Source organism: Rhineura floridana, chromosome 12 (assembly GCF_030035675.1).
Source record: "Rhineura floridana isolate rRhiFlo1 chromosome 12, rRhiFlo1.hap2, whole genome shotgun sequence".
Lineage (NCBI taxonomy): Eukaryota > Metazoa > Chordata > Lepidosauria > Squamata > Rhineuridae > Rhineura > Rhineura floridana.
In genome coordinates, this window is record NC_084491.1 from 38,196,376 (window position 1) to 38,212,801 (window position 16,426).

Here is a 16,426-nt window from a genome sequence, read left to right on the forward strand (position 1 = left end):
AAGGAAGGGGGAAAGCAGCCTTTCCTTGCAGCCTTGCTTCTTTTTGCTTCATGAAAAGCCCTCTCCTCTTGTTCTGAGCAAGGGCGTCAGCAGCAGCAGCAGTGCGAGGAGATGGGAATCGGTGAGAGTAATCCCCTCTTCTTCCTGGCAACTGCACTCTCAGCCTTCTTTGGCATCTGCCACGTGTTATATAGGCAGATGCCTTCCTTTGGTGTGCCTGAAAGATGCTCTGGCACTTCAGCAAAAGTCCTCCCCTCTGGTCTGGAGCAAGGGGGATGTGGTGTCTGCAGTGGCAGTGGTGAGCAGACAGTGTCCAGGGAATGAAGACTTTAAAAATAATGACTATATAGTTCCTTTCTTTACTCTTCATGGCCCCTCTGGATTACTTTGCACGCGCCCCGGGGATCACGGCTCCCAGGTTGGGAACCACTGCATTAGTGCTTAAAGCCCCAAACAACTTACTTACTTACTTACTTACCTACTTATTTATTTAAAGTTATATCCTGCCCAGGATGGCAACCACATCTGTAATTTAAAAATACAGATCCTCTTGGGTGTAGCAGAGGGAACTCTCTTGGTACCACCCTCAGAAGACCCTAGGCCCTGGGAGAGGCCATTCTCTGTGGCAGCCCATAAGTTGTGGAATTCCATCCCCACAGAGGTACATCTGGCACTTCTTTATGCAGTTTCCATTGCATGCTGAAGACTCAGCCTTACCCCAGCCTTTGACATCTATCTATCTATCTATCTATCTATCTATCTATCTATCTATCTATCTATCTATCTATCTATCTATCTATCTATCTATCTATCTATCTATCTATCTATCTATCTATCTATCTATCTATCTATCTATCTATCTATCTATCTATCTATCTATCTATCTATCTATCTATCTATCTATCTATCTATTTATTTATTTATTATTTCAATTTATATACCGCCCTTAGCAGAATAGCTCTCAGGGCGGTGAACAAACAAGATAAAATACAATATATCATAGTAAAAAATCACAAAAACATGTACAAACAAACAACAGAAAGCACAACAAAAACGAAATACAACACAAATTAAAAAGGATACATGTTAAAAGTAGAAAGATTAAGAAAATTAAAAGATTAAAATGCCTGGGAGCATAAAAAGGTCTTTACCTGGTGCCGGAAAGATAGAAGTGTAGGCGCCAGGCGTACCTCTTCGGGGAGGCTGTTCCACAACTCAGGGGCCACCACAGAAAAGGCCCTAGATCTAGTAACCACCCTCCGGGCTTCCCGATGAGCTGGTACCCGGAGGAGGGCCTTAGATTCTGAACGAAGTGAACGGGTAGGTTCATAGCGAGAGAGGCGTTCCACAAGGTATTGAGGTCCCACGCCGTGTAAGGCTTTATAGGTCAAAACCAGCACCTTGAATCTCACCCGGAAGCAAATAGGGAACCAGTGCAGACGCGCCAGAATAGGTGTTATATGCGAAGACTGACTGATCCTCGTCAATAGTCTGGCAGCAGCGTTCTGCACCAGCTGAAGCTTCCGAACTGTCTTCAAGGGCAGCCCTATGTAGAGTGCATTACAGTAATCCAATCTTGAAGTTACCAGAGCATGAACAACGGAGGCGAGGTCGTCCCTGTCCAGATAGGGGCGTAGTTGGGCTACCAGACGAAGATGGTAAAATGCATTCCGTGCCACCGAGGCCACTTGGGCCTCGAGAGACAAGGAAGAATCGAAAAGAACCCCCAAACTACGAACCTTTTCCTTCAAGGGGAGTGTAACCCCATCCAGAACAGGGTGAACATCCACCATCTGAGCAGGGAAGGCGTTCACCAGCAGTGTCTCGGTCTTGTCTGGATTAAGTCTCAGTTTATTAGCTCTCATCCAGTCCATTATCGCGGTCAGGCAACGGTTCAGCACATCAACAGACTCACCTGAAGAAGATGAAAAGGAGAAATATCTATCTATCTATCTATCTATCTATCTATCTATCTATCTATCTATCTATCTATCTATCTATCTATCTATCTAATCATTTTAAATTATTATAACCTGCCCTGGGATCTTATGGTGAAAGGTGGGTGATAAACTGAAATAATAATAATAATAATAATAATAATAATGGCCATTGATATTATTACTATTATTTATATTTATTAGTAATGTTCCATGTAAGACCGACCCAAAGCAACATACAACAACATTATAACACTAAAACCAATTGTAGCAAACCAGTAAACCTAGTCTCCACGGGTTGTAGCCAATTAGGTTCTACCCAGAGTAGACTCATCTTCCAGCACTATCTCGTGTTGCATTTTGGACACTCTGTTCATAGGGTTTTCGTGGTAAGAGATATTTACACCAAAGTCAGGATCATTCAGACCATGGTATTCCTGATATCTATGTATGAATGTGAAAGCTGGACAGTGAAAACAGTGGGTAAGAGAAAAATCCATTCATTTGAAATGTGGTGTTGGAGGAGAGCTTTGGAGATACCATGGATCGTGAAAAAGACAAATAATTGGGTGTTAAAACAAATTAAACCAGAACAATCATTAGAAGCTAAAATGATGAAACTGAAGTTATACTTCGGACACATAATGAGAAGACATGATTCCCTAGGAAAAAATAATGCTGGGAAAAACAGAAGGGAGTAGAAAAAGAGGAAGACCAAACAAGAGATGGATTGATTCCATAAAGGAAGCCACAGACCTGACCTTACAAGATCTGAACAGGGTGGTTTATAACTGATGCTGTTGGAGGTCACTGATTCATGGGGTCGCCATAAGTCGTAATCAACTTGAAGGCACATAACAACAACAGTGCAGATTCATTGAAATTAATAAACCCAAGTTAGCCATGTCCATTAACTTCAGTTGGTCTGCTCTGAAAAGGATTAACATTGGATGCAACCTCATGAATTGCTATAAAAACTGCCACCATTGTCCACACAGCCATCCCTGGGACCATCCCACTCATTTCAGCGAATGATCAAAGATATGCCTGCTTAGGTACAGCAAAGCTGCTGGATCAGGAGCCTTTTGGGCAAATGGATAGATAACCCAATGGACCACAGGTCACATGCAGCCTACCGCTTTGTTGTATCCATCTCCCTTCCTTTCATTTAATTTAAAAGCTAGCAGGTTCAGGCTGAGATGAATTATCTCCACCATGCCCCCTCTATGATGAGCTTCCGCCAGGCCTTGAAGACCTGGCTCTTCAGGCCGGCTTTTGGGGTGGGTTAGGTTTTATTATTGTTGTTGAGTTTTTTAATGTTTTAATATATTTGTATGTTTTTATTTTGTACGTCGCCCAGAGTGGTTGGACAGCCAGCCAGATGGGAGACAATAAATTTAATAAATAAATAAATAAATAAATAATAAAGGTCACTCACCAGATTGGTAAGAATATTTCACAAACTCTCAAACACCCCCCCCCAAGATCTCAGTCACTTTCCTTAAATCCTTATGAAGGTGTTGGTCACTTTCCAGAGAAGCAATGAAAAGCGAGAAGAGGGAGGCACACACATCAGCTTGGAGGTTCACCCACCAAGCACAGTGACTTGAGGGGTCCAGGTCTGTTGGACAACAGAACTCTTCTGAAGGTTCAGGGATGAAGGACAATTTTCTTCTTCATTATCACCTTTATTTTCAGCATGATTTTAGCCTCTGTCCAAAACCGTAAACCAGGGGTGGAGAACCTCTGGCCTGCAGGCCACAGTTGGCCTGCCAGAGGTTCAAATTTGGCCAGCAAGGCCATTTTCCCCAAGTCTTGTGCACCTGCCCCACCCCTGACATCATATGGGATATCTGCGTGGGGCATGTAGAGATGCAGCTGCCAATGCACAGTCGTTCTAGACTTGTTTGTGCTTTGGTAAGGGTAAGCAGGCTTTGGCTCTACTGCCTATCAGATGTTGGGCGGCACAACTGAAGCCTGCTGGATTGGATGCATGAGCGAGTTCCCTAGAGCCGGTGCCTGCAGAAAACAGATGGGAAATAAGGCCAAAGCCTCAAGAGCTTTAAAGCTCCATGCAGGGCTTGCAAAGAGCCCTGCATGGTACTTTCAATCCCCGACTTCAGGACTTCAAAGCGCCTAATCACCTGACATTATTGTGATGCCGAGTGATCGACAGGTGGGTGGCACCACGCTCCTCTCGAAGTGTGGCCTGCAAGGCTAGGATTTGATAAAGATCCGGCCCATGGCGTTAAAAGGTTTCCCCTCCCTTGATGCCCTGTCCTCCTTTAGGACAAAGGGAGGGATATAGAAATAAATAAGTAAGTAACAAGCCTTCATGTGACAAAAAAAAACTGAGCAAGGTGCATGACCAAAGGGGGAATAGGTCTCCATTTACTCTCCACAATAACCAGGAAATGGGTTCATACCTGCAAAGGCATCCCAGCCGTGATGTTACAGATTCCTCCTTCCAGCGCCATCCTTATTGAAGGAGGAAAGGAGAACAATTGGTCCAATATCCTCTGGCTTCATTAGTGTCTATCATGGAAGCTACAGAGTGTTTGAACAAGTCAGGTGTTCTCCTCTGAGATCAATACCAGTAAATTTAGAGTCATTGAGCTTCATTAAATATGTATCCGTTGTTTTGGCGGGGAGGGGACTTTCCACTTTTCACCCTCCCCCTCCCCTTTTTCAAGTCATTCTGAGTGTGTGGGCTGAATGCAAATCAGCTCAGAATGCTACTGCTGAGGAATCTTGCCGGCAATTGATGATAATTCACAATTTCCTGGGACTTCCTTTCCTCTTTGTTCTTACAGGAAGGAGCAAATAATGAGGACAGCAATGTGTGTGTGTGTGTGTGTGTTTTAAACAATCACAGACCCAGTACATCTCTTTAGTGCACCTGGCTGGTAGCATGTATGTCTGTTCTAATGGATATGGGCTCGGGTAACCTTGAGACGGCAGAGGTGAATTGTAAAGGAAGATGTTGCATTCCTTGCAAACTTGGAGTGAAGATAGATTGATTTATGTGTTTAGTTATATTTCCATTCATGAACTGCGTACTATAAAACACCTGAAAATGACTTAGCAATAAAGCATCAACCATAGCAACAACTTCATAGATTTTATATGTGAAACACTCGACAAAACGTACATGAAAACAAGCAATTTCACATACAGGAAAACACACAAAAGCACTTGCATGAAACACTTAAAACAAGTTCACACAGCCATTTATAAAGTGGTAACTTACCACCATGTGCATGTAACTACTTGTTCACTCCATGTACTTTCCAACATTTCAGAAATGAAAGGAAGGGTACTGTTGGGAACTTATAAAACCTCTATTTCAATTGCCAAGGATTCACCCCACACCACCCCCACCACACACCATATTATACATTGCAGAAAATTCTTCTCTCTTTGCATTGTATTAAATTTACTAGCTAATGCATGGGAAATGATGGTTTTCTTCTTGTGATTATTTTAAATGCATTATATCCTGCTTTTTGGCTCTTATTTTATTGCAGGATTTATTTATTTATTTTGCAAGTTTAATCTTGCATGTAGGAAGCCCCCTTAAATTGAGTCAGACTGTTTGTCCATCTATTGAGCTCAGTATTGCCCCTAACTGCCAAGGGCTGTCCAGGCTTTCAGGCAGGGGTTTCTCCCAACCCTACCTGGAGATGCCGGGGATTGGACCTGGGACCTTCTGCATGCAAAGCAGATACTGATGACTGGAGAAAGCACAGATGCTTACTCCAAATTTGGATTCAGAGATGATTGCCTGCAGGGTCAGGGCTGTGTGTTTTTCGGAGGGGCACCTACCCTTTGAAATCGCCACCTCTTACATATTAAACAGGTGCCATCTGCTTGTCTTTTCGGTGCCTGCTGAAGACCTTCCTCTTTCAACAAGTAGAAACCTTAGCCCTGTACGCATCTGCATTGGAATTGTTTTCAATATGTTTTTAAATATGTTTGTAAAGCTTTTTTTTTTTTTTTTTTAAAGATGCTTCGTTTTAAAGATATTTTATAGATATTTTTAGTTTTTGTCAATTTTTTTTTGCCAGATTGGGCTCCTTCTGAGAGGAAGGGTGGGATACAACAACAACAACAACAACAATAATAATAATAATAATAATTTGTTCTGTTAAGTAAAGGAAAGAAGACACCTTCCCCCCAACACACACACACATTCCGCAACAGAAGCCAACTAGAATGGAAGTTAAATCTTATGATGTCCACAATGGAAATAGAACAGCACCCTTCTGAGGGAAGCGGGCAAGCAGGCGGCAGCACCAGCTTGCATTATGTGAACACTGCAATGTTTAATTGCACATGCACATTATCTGCTGGAGTGCATGGTCTGAGTTGGCTGCTGATTGTCTGCAAAAGACTTTCTGACTTTCCTGTCAGCTGTTGGCACAAGGTGACTAGGTGAGATAGATGGACAAGACCAGTCCATTATCAAGCAAGTAACCCCAGTGGGCACCAGTTCAGAAGGATAGGGAGGAAGATCCACAGGGTCCACAATGAAAGGCTCAGGGGGTTGGAGTGCCACTCACCAGTATCTGCTGCCTGAGGCATGTCCCTCAGTTTGCCTTATGGTAGGGCTGTTGCTTCTGCAATTCCACAGTCATGTTGCACAAACATGCAGTTTAATATTGTATGGCTATGGCCTGAAGGCACATAAGGCCAGCTCTCAGCTGAAGCTAAGCAGGGTCAGGTCTGGTCAGTGCCTGGATTGGAGACCGCCTGGGAACCATATGTAAGCTGCCTTGGGTGTCTATCATGTCTATCATGAAAAGAAAGGCAGGGTATAAATGTAATAAATATAATAATATGATATATGTATGGAAGCCTGCAAAGCTCAGTTTTCATTATGACTTCCCAAATAAAACAGACGATAGCATCATAGAACCAATGTGTGGTAGTTGGTTAGAATGTCAGACAAGGACTAGGGGGTGGGTAAATCTGACAGTTTTGGTTCTCTCAGTTTCTAATTTTTTCCCAATCTTAAATTCAGTTCTCTATACTTCTGCAGCAATTTGCATTTTAAAAAAAAATCTCATGAATATTCTTCAGCACATTTCTCCTTGCAAATACATTTTTGCATGCCGTTTTGACTAATGTAAAGTTTTTGCAAACAGTTTATCCTGTTAGTTTTTGTATGTTATTTTCACTAATATATGCATTTTTATGCACACTTTCCACTAATATATGCATTTTTGTAAACATTGTTTGGCTGGAGAACTGCATTGCAAAGTTTGGAAAAGTGCAAATTTCGACGAATGACTGCATTGTGTTTCTCATATTGTTTTAGAAAGTGTGGATTTGACAATTTGGCTTAAATGAGAACTGAATTACTTTTCTCCCCCATCCCTAACTAGGACCAAGGCAACCTAGGTTCAAATCTCCACTTTGCTATGAAGCTGACTGGGTGACCTTGGGCCTGTCACTATCTCTCAGCCAGCATGATGTAGTGGGAGAGTCAGCATGGTGTATTGGTTAGAGTTCAAATCCCCACTCAGCCATGAAGCTTGCTGGGTGACCTTGGACTAGTCACGGTCCCACAGCCTAACCCACCTCACAGGGTTGTTGTGAAGATAAAATGGAGAAGGAAGAGAACAAAGCACACCACCTTGAGCTCCTTGGAGGAAAGGTGGGATATAAATGTAATAATAAATAAATAATTGGCACAACCCTTGAATTTTGCAGATGTCCAAGTACTTTTAAATTGCATTCTTGTCATATGGGGTTTAATAGCAGGGCAACAACATCGACACAAAATCGAGCCTTCAGTGTCATCAACCCAGCTCTCTAGAATGCTCTGCCAAGAGAGATTCACCAGGCACTTTCTGTTTTAACTTTTAGTGCCTGCTGAAAACCTTTCTGTTCTGCCTATTAAGTTGCTTTTTTTCCCCAACAGTTGACCTTTGTTTTATTGTATGTTTAATGTTTTTAGTCTATGGTGGAGGTGGTTGATTTTAAAAGGTTGTAAACCGCTTTGATGTTTTTAACAAAATAGTGGTATACAAATACTTTTAGAAATAAATAAAACAAGAATGGACTTTAGATGCCCTAGTGGTTGCTAAGAGACTCATACTGCAACCCTGGACGTATGAATACCCACCAACTATTATGCAACGGTTTGATGACCTAAAAATCCTTGCTACATTTGAGCATTACCTTCTATAAGCACTAGCTCCATCTAGTTACATATTTGGACATTTGGATGGCATATATTGATCTAAATGTATGTGTAGATGTTTAAATGTTTAGTTAATGTGAGCTCACAGGGCAGTTCTCTTTTTCTTCTTTTTCTTTTCTTAATGAAACCACAATTTTAAAAATTAAACATTTTACACACAAAAAAACTCTCAGCCTAACCTACTTGTTAGTGACTGGGGCTGATGGAAACTGGTGCTCAACAACATCAGGAGGGCTGCCAGTTTTTTTTTTTTTTTTTTCAATAATTTTTATTCAGATTTTCATAAAACATACAAGACGAAATCATAAAACATTCAAAGACAAAAAACAAAATCAAAAATAGTTAAACAAAAAGAAAAAAAGAAAAAAAAAACAAAAATAAAAAATAAAGAGTAAAATATTGACTTCCCATTTGTCAAAGATCAAATCAGTTATAAGTCTATAATATATAACAATCCTGTCTCTTAAGTCATATTATAAAATCACTTTCCTCCAGTAGTTATCTTACTTAATCATCAAATCTCATAAACATTACTTTATTCTTTCCACAAAAAGTCAAAGAGAGGTTTCAATTCTTTAAGAAATATATCTATCAATTTTTTTTCCAGATAAGCATATCGATTAATCCATCTCATTACTAATTATGATAATCTTATTGTCATAACCATAGTCAAAATAAACATTTCAATTAATCCATCACATCAGAATCTGTTAGGTTCAGTAATTTCAGTAGCCATTGTTCTATTATCCCTATTAGTTCCATTTTCCATCTTCCATCTTCAGTAGTCTTGTTAAGTCCAGTAATTTCAGTATCCAATCTTCCATTATCAGTATTCCATAATAATCTTGCTGTCAAAGCCATAGTCATATAGTAAGAGTCTGATGGGAATTACCTCTATCCCAAATATTTTCTTGCCATCCATTCTGAATAGGTTGCTGAAATACTGCTGTAAAATCATATCTCTGTTCTTTTTTTCAAAATACACTGGGTCATCTCTTGAAAGTTTTTCCATTGTCACATGGCTGCAATTAATTCCATAGATTTTCTCTATATTGGGCTCCATCACATCATTCCAGTCCAGAAGATTATCCATGCCATTGATAACTTTATCTCTAGAATCTTCATTAATTTCTTCAGAGATAACATTGAGTTCCAAACAATAGATTTTATTTCTAAAGTCCATAGACTCCAAATCTTGTTCCTGTTCCACGTTTGTTCCAATCTCCGGGATCTCCTCTCTCACAGGGACCCCTGTTCCAGTCTCCAGGGTCTCCTCTCTCACAGGGACCCCTGTTCCAGTCTCCAGGGTCTCCTCTCTCACAAGGACCCCTATGTCTTTAATCTCCTGTGTCTCCAAACAATAGATTTTGTTTCTAAAGTCCATAGACTCCAAATCTTTTTCCTGTTCCACGTTTGTTCCAATCTCCGGGGTCTCCTCTCTCACAGGGACCCCTTCCAGGGTCACCTCTCTCACAGGGACCCCTATATCTTTAATCTCCTGCTTCATTTTACTCAATTCAATTTTCAGCTCCTTACAACCCTGTCGCAGGTTTTGTTTCGTTATCTCAATCTCATCCATCATTTTCTGAAACATAGTTATTTCCAGATTCTCAGCCACTTTCTTAATTGCCATTTTAAAAGAAAAATATAGGAAAACCACTTCTTATTTCAGCAACAATTGGGTTAATACTCCAAACTTGGTGACATCACAGTATAAACAGAGCAGACAGCCTTATCTCTCCATGCTTAAGTAAACAAAATGCAGTTCCCAGGATCGAAACAATTAATGGCGGTCGTCAGGAAACAGATTCGTCAAAATAAAATAGACCAAAAAGAGAGTAGTCTCAGACAATATAATATTCTTCAAAATAAAAATCTGGAATAGAAATCCCTCTTCTGTGTATATCTTTAGAATGCAAATCCAGGACAGCTTTTTGCAACAAAAACAGAGATAAGCTATTAATTAGTGAGTAGCAGAGAGAAGTTATGGCTCCCCAGTGAGATGTCAAAAACCGATCAATCTGGCAAATCTCTTTTAAACAGCAACAATTTAAGTCAAGTAAAAGAAAAATATAGAAAGAAGGGTGCTTGCCTGTTAGTGCGTTCTCTCTTAGAAGATAAGATGAACGTTCGCTTTATCAGATAGAGCTTGTTGTTGAAAATCCGTCCCACCTTCGTCGGCTGGACCTCGTCCCATAAATTAATGAGATCTGGTCGTCCCAACAAAAATAGGCTTTGAGGTTAATCTCTTCGTTTCTCCCTACCCGGGAGAAGTTTAATCAGTCAAAAAAAAAAAAAAACTGACTGATATATCTGAATAAGCTTCTTTTGAGGCAGGAGCCCGTCTCAAAAGCAGGCACAGGCTAAGTCACCCTTCCCGGAAGTCAGGAGGGCTGCCAGTTTTCAAAAGGCGATTGCTGGTATTATTAACCACTATGTTGCAATAGCACAATAAGTTCTGCTTAAGGATACTTGTATCCACATTCAGAGTGATGGAAAGATCAGAACCAGTGCCTCTGTTAATGCAGTTCTGGCTTAGTTCCATTCATTCCAGGGAACAGGTCTATTGATAGGCTAAGGTTTTTCTTATGCTCCAATACATTGAGCATGAATCTCCGTAAAACTTTGCCCTGAAGGCCATTCTGCAGAGCTCGTCCCAGGAACCGTTGGTTGATATCGACGTTGCTGTGTGAAACCAATTAACAAGACCCTGACATGCTTGTCTAATGCTCTGAGAGTGAGTTCTAATGAGGGATAATGATAACAAGTATGGAAGGTCTCTCATTAACTTGGGCTAATGATGCAAATGTGGGAAAGGTCAATAAGTATTAGCAGATTCATTGATGGCCATTTCATTTCCATCCACTCCCTGTTTCAGCTTTTTTGCAATGCTCTCTCTTGAATTTGCTTCTTGGGCGGTTGCTCCTTCTTGCCTTCAAAAACAACCTGTTGACTCATGTCAGCTTCCCTCTCTATCTTTAGAAAATGATAGTCAAGCCTTGGAAGTCTGATAAAGGCCAGTTTGAGAATACTGAAAAGAGATAGAGCCCTATAGATATGCAAGATGTGCTACTCTCCCTAAGACTCATTGTGCAGACCAGGAGTTGGGAACCTCTGGCTCTCCCCTACTCCTCCCATCATCCCTGATCATTGGCCATTCTAATGGGAGATGGAGTCCAACAACATATCTGAAAGGTTGCCTCATCCTTTATCTACCAAATCGATCAGATGCTCTGCAGGTGAGGGGCTCCTGCAGATACCATCTTATCAAGAGGTCCGTTCCTCACAACATAGGAAGTGGACCTTTAGTGTAGTGGCACCTACCCTTTGGAATTCCCTCCCCTCACATATTAGACAGGCACTATCCCTGTTGTCTTTTCAGCACCTACTGAAGACCTTCCTCTTTCAATGAGCTTTTTAAAGTAGAGACCTTTATCACAGTGTGTATCTGTAGTCAAATTGGTTTAAAGATGGTTTTATTGCTTGTTGCTTGCTGTCCTGGGCTGCTTTGGGAAGACAGATGGGATATAAATTGAATAAACAACAACCTCTGGAGGGCCAAGCAGGTTCCCTATCCCTGGTGCAGAGATGCTTAAAATTATAGATTAGGAAGAGTTCTTGGAGATCATCTAGTCCAGAACCCTATTCCATGCAGGATCTTGCAACTATAGTGTCCCTGACACATTGCTCTCCTGCCTCTGCTTAAATACCACCTGGAGCCCACTACCTCCCAAAGCAGTCCATTGCCATTGTCAATCAGTATTCCAGCTAGAAAGTTTCTCCTGTTGTTTAACCAGAAACTGCTTCCCTATGGTCTTGAGATGCAAGCGCTCAGACGCTGCAAAGTTTGGCCTCTAAATTAAGTGGCCATTTAAGACTCCTAGGATTAGGGATTGCTTCTCTGCAATTTCCACGCCTCCAGTAGGATGGAAGGATCTGCCATTTTCAGTTCTCTATATTTCTCATTTTTCTAATTTTAAATTTGGTTCTCCACATTTCTGCAGCAATTGGATTTTTTCCCCTAAAAAATCCTCATGAAAATTCTTCGATATTTTCATATGAATTGCTCCAAATAAATACATTTTTCTATACAGTTTTGACTAATGCACACGTTTTTGCAATCAGGCTCTCCAAATATAATGCATTTTTGTATGTTATTTTCACCAGTGTATTAATTTTGTTCACTGTTCCCTAATATATGCATTTTTGTAAACATTCTTTGGTTGAGGGACTACATCACAAAATTCAGCTAAGTGTGAATTTCAAAGGATGGCTGTGTTTCAGTTCTCATATTGAACGACATCTTTGGCCAAATTTGCTCCTTGTTCTGTGGTAGAATAAGATCAAGATCAAGAACCACTGAAGACAAAGAATAAAATAGAATGAGAGTCCTCTCATGTTTATGAAAGCTTAAGTTCAGCTGCAATATTTTATGCACTTATTTATGTAATACATAGCATATGCTTGTAAACTGTGTAAGCGGCGGTAACACAGCTGAAGCTCTGCTGATGGCCGGAGTTCGATTCCAACGGAAGGAGGAAGTCGAATCTCCGGTAAAAGGGGTCGAGGTCCACTCAGCCTTCCATCCATCCGTGGTCGGTAAAATGAGTACAAGCACAAGCTGGGGGGTAAAGAAAGGCCGGGGAAGGAACTGGCAATCCCACCCCATATATATGGTCTGCCTAGTAAACGTCACAAGACGTCACCCTAAGAGTCGGAAACGACTCACACTATAAGTGCGGGGACACCTTTACCTTTACCTTTTTATAGATATGTAAAACAGGCTCAAGGCAACTTACATTACAAATATTGTGATCCTAAACCCCCTGGGTTGGATCCAGAGGTGAGGCGTACTTTAGTCCTGCTGTAATCAATGGTACAAATTAGTCATGAGTAGCTTCATGGTTTCAATGGTATGAAAGCATGATTAACTTTCTCTGGATCCAATCTGCTTACTAAAGCGCTCCTCCCATTGAATTCAATAAGACTTACCTCTCCTGCTGCACTTCCTTGTGAAACAAGCTTACATACTGCAAGGGATGGGCACATCTGTCAATTTATTTATTTTATTTATTTATTTATTAGGCTTATATCCCGCCCGACTAGCGATAGCTCTCTGGGCGGTGAACAGCAAAAAAGTACAATAAATACAATAAGAAAAACAATACAGTGCAAAAATCCAATTAAGTTAGAATAAGTTAAAAAATACCGTTAAAATGCTTTGGGAAAGAGGAAGGTTTTAACTTGGCGCCGAAAAGATGACAATGTTGGCGCCAAGCGGACCTCCTCGTGGAGACTATTCCACAATTTGGGGGCCACCACTGAGAAGTTTCTCTCCCTGTTACTCATTTTTCCAGTCTTAAGTTCAGTTCCCCACATTTCCACATCAGTCTGATTTAAAAAAAAAAAAAAAGCCTTCATGAAAATTCATCCGCATTTTAGTGCACATTTCTCCTAATGTCACCATTTTTGTTTGCAGTTTTGCCTAATCTACACACTTTTGAAAAGCAATTTCCTCTAATAGAATACATTTTGTGTACTATTTTCATGAATATATGCATGTTTATGCCTACATTAGCCCAGTATATGCACTGATTTGCACACATTACTTGGCTTGAGAAGTGCATTGCAAAATTCAGAGAAGAGTGGAGGATGGCTGTGTTTCGGCTGGCACATTTTTTTCAGAAAGTGTGAATTAGGTATGTTCACCTTTAAATGTGAACTGAGCCGAATTTGTCCTCCATGCCTACCTACCACTGTGCCATGTTTCCCCGGGCGATTTCTCCACCACAAGTGACTAGCACAGCTCTGTGTGGGCAGGAAGCTGAATAATTCTGTTTTGGCTGGACTAGTAGCTTTGAAGGACTTCTTTGAGCCTGGTAACATACTTTTTTCATTTGGCCCTTATGCTAGTCTAACAGGAAGCAAAGCCTCAGATGCAAATCAGGCTGGGGCTGATTTATGGGTCAGAAGACTTCCCAATCATCAAAAAGTCAGGAAGGAAGGAAGCAAGGACAATCAGATACCAGAAGGCAAGAGTTTCCTTCTTCCTTTTATAAAAGACACTACAACACTTGGACTTTCCTAGTTTGCAAATATGTCATTGGCTCCACAAATTACGTTTATTTCTCAGTGTAATTAATTGGGTTGCTTCTCCCCTCCCCCATTCCCCCTCCTTGTATTTTGAAGAAAAAGCCCCTTGAATCATCACAGCATTTGTTAGGTAGACCAAACCAGTGGCTGAGAAAGGTGACCAACCCCCTTCTAGACAAACATTTTGTGTTTTGAAAAATAAATAATGGAAATTATTTTTACAAGGTTTGGGACGCGGAGGGGGAGTCTGGAGTACCTTCCTCAGTTCGCACCCTCCCCTCCTAATCAACCCAAGCTGACGCAGACTTCGGATTTTCATCATTGCAGACTCCTTTACAACCCCTTTTATCTACGGGCAAACTACCTTGTCTCCCACCCCCACCCCAGCTGAACCCTCCCCCACCCCCGGTGCTCCCTTTCCCCACCTCTCCTTTCTTAAGAAGACTTTCCCAGGTCTTTTTTTGGCTGCGGTTGAACGGTGTTGGCTCATAGCCATGTTGCAACAAAGACCTGGCATTCCAGCTGTCTGCTTCTAATCTCCAGTGTCAGCTCTTGTTAATGTTTCAGCGTGAAATCAGAGGGGTTAGAGCTGCATGGAATATTAAAAAAGGGGGGGAAACCCACCGTGATCAGAATTCCACTGAAATCTTGATAGCCCTGTGAGTGTGGGGCTGGGTGCTCCCCCACCCCACCCACCCCCGCAATCAAATACACCATCTTGCATTGAATAAAGCAGGGGGAAGGGATTTCTATGACTGAAGGCGTATAGGAAGTGCAGCAGTGTGCATCGCTGAACAAAATTAGCATTTTATTTTTCAATTGGAGATTGAAGTTGATTTCTTTTCCTATGTGACATTAATGGAAAGGGGATGCTTCTCGACCTGTTTAAGGCACGTAAACAAATTTACACGTAAACAAATTCTTTCTTCCTGTGCAAAGAAAGTCTGCAATTACATTTCATTTTTGCAAAGTGACACACACACACACACACCCTATAAATGCAAAGTATTGTCAAAAATGCCTTGGAGCATTCTCCTTTCTCCATTTTCTTTTCTCTCTGACATGCAAGTAATGGAATTCGGGTTGCAATCTTTGGCACACTTTCCTGAGAATAAGCCCCACAGAACACAGTGAGACTCACTTCCAAGTAAAGATGGACTTTGACTAGGATGCAGCAAAACAACATCTGGGCTAGCTCTAGGACTCTACACAAAGTACTAGACCAGTGGTTCCTAATTTCCACACACACACACACACACACACACACACAGACTACTTGAAAATTGCTGAGAGTTTTGGTGGACTGTGATGCCCCTGTAAATGTTGTACAGTAATTATGGTGTCTGTTTTGTAGGGTAAATGTGGTAAGTAAAGTGAGTGAAAGGGGGGAGTACATGGGTTGGAATGTTGAGGAATGCTGAGTTGTGATTGGCTGAGTGTCTGGGTGATTGAAGGTATAAATGAGAGTATGATGGTTGGGGGTTGTTGTTGGTTCTGGGTTTTGGGAGGGGTGGATTTGTGTTTAGGTGGGTAGTGAGGCGGGTTTTAGGACTAAGAGATATAAAACTATTATATGTAACCACACGCATGTTGACTGAACTTAAAGTAATATTGTTTATTCCTTGTGTTATTAAATAAATAGTTTTGGTTGATCCTTGGCTGGGATATTACAGACCAGAAGGGTGGGCAGAACAAATACCAAAGCTGGGAACAGTATCAATGGTGGCAGCGGTGAAGGGATAGTGTAACAGCAGCAGGTATCCAAAAGCAACCCAGGGCTGTCATCTTTAAAGGCAGAAAGATACACGGGGGTTGTGGCCTGTAAGTGCACCCAGACACTAGGTAGCAATCTGCAGAGGAGACTAAGGCACAGTCTCAAGGCAGTACTGCATTACAGAGTGTCAGGTGGTGGTGCCTAGTAGTGGGATCATGAGAGACCTGTGCTGGGGCCAGTGTGAGAGATCCATTATGGGACCAGACCCTGAGTAGGGGTCTGATATGGACCGCTTATCATTTTTTTTCCTGCCAGTTGTAGCAATTGTAATGAACTGTGCTAGATGCTGTATGATTTTTTGATTGTATTTTATTGCTTCCTTTATTTCTTATATTGTATTATATTAAATAACAATCTGAATTCCACAGAATTCTATAGAATACAAGTTATAAGTGTTCTTCACAGACATACCAC